The 1,035-nt window shown below is 36.6% G+C and overlaps 1 protein-coding gene across 5 annotated transcripts in view; it reads left to right on the plus strand.

Moving 5' to 3' along the window:
* Positions 1 to 855: 855 nt before the first annotated feature.
* LOC139583237 (phospholipid scramblase 1) overlaps positions 856 to 1,035 on the plus strand; it is a 9,827-nt gene continuing 9,647 nt past the window's right edge. For 3 of the 5 annotated variants that reach the window (XM_071414084.1, XM_071414088.1, XM_071414086.1), the window contains exon 1: positions 969 to 1,035. This exon is cut by the window's right edge. The gene's annotated coding sequence lies outside the window, so the exon portion shown is untranslated. The other 2 variants (XM_071414085.1, XM_071414087.1) reach the window with 2 other exon arrangements.

The raw sequence follows: 1,035 nt of genomic DNA on the forward strand, positions 1-1,035 counted from the left end.
TTACACAGGTAACCAACAGGTAGGCTAATGATCATGGTTCATTACACAGGTAACCAACAGGTAGGCTAATGATCATGGTTCCTTACACAGGTTACCAACAGGTAGGCTAATGATCATGGTTCATTACACAGGTAACCAACAGGTAGGCTAATGATCATGGTTCATTACACAGGTAACCAACAGGTAGGCTAATGATCATGGTTCATTACACAGGTAACCAACAGGTAGGCTAATGATCATGGTTCATTACACAGGTAACCAACAGGTAGGCTAATGATCATGGTTCATTACACAGGTAACCAACAGGTAGGCTAATGATCATGGTTCCATACACAGGTTACCTGTGTAATGAAACATGATTGTTGTTCCAATTTTGACTTTTTAGCTTTTAACTTCAATGTTTAAACTTAAATTTGATCATTTTCAGTTTTCAATTAGCCATTTTCATTTTCACTTAACAATAACCTATTTTATTTTTTACTTTACAATTCAATATTTATGAATTTTAGACCCCCCTCCTTGGCTGTAGATTTATCATTTTTCAGGGTCCACTATTCTTCAGTCTGTAAGTCTCCCTAATGAAACACACGAAGAACAGGAGTTACTACACAAACATATTTTAATATTATTATATTTTAATAATTGCCTGTTGATTAGGCTTCTACATGCATTGGCAAATTGTATCTCATAAAATCACACCACATACTACTTTAGGCCATTAATGGTAAAACCAATTAACCAGTTAAGACCTGCGGTTTAACCTACTTTACAAGTCTTGCTAGACGAGCATGCGCTGTAATTACATTAAAACGCGTGACAGAAACTACTTCCTGGGTATTCACAGCCTCGGTTTACCATTGGCTGATGTGGGTGGGAAAGACATCTATATTGTCCAATGAGATTGAAGGTTTTATACTGAGCTCGTGAAGCGGACTGTTATATTTTCCTTCCAGAATATACGGGTGAGTCTTCAGAGTAGATTCAACATTCGTAGTTTACCATGCTTTATTTATCCTGGTTTGATCGTAAAAGATA

The sequence above is a fragment of the Salvelinus alpinus genome, chromosome 8 (assembly GCF_045679555.1).
Source record: "Salvelinus alpinus chromosome 8, SLU_Salpinus.1, whole genome shotgun sequence".
In the NCBI taxonomy this organism is placed as follows: Eukaryota; Metazoa; Chordata; class Actinopteri; order Salmoniformes; family Salmonidae; genus Salvelinus; species Salvelinus alpinus.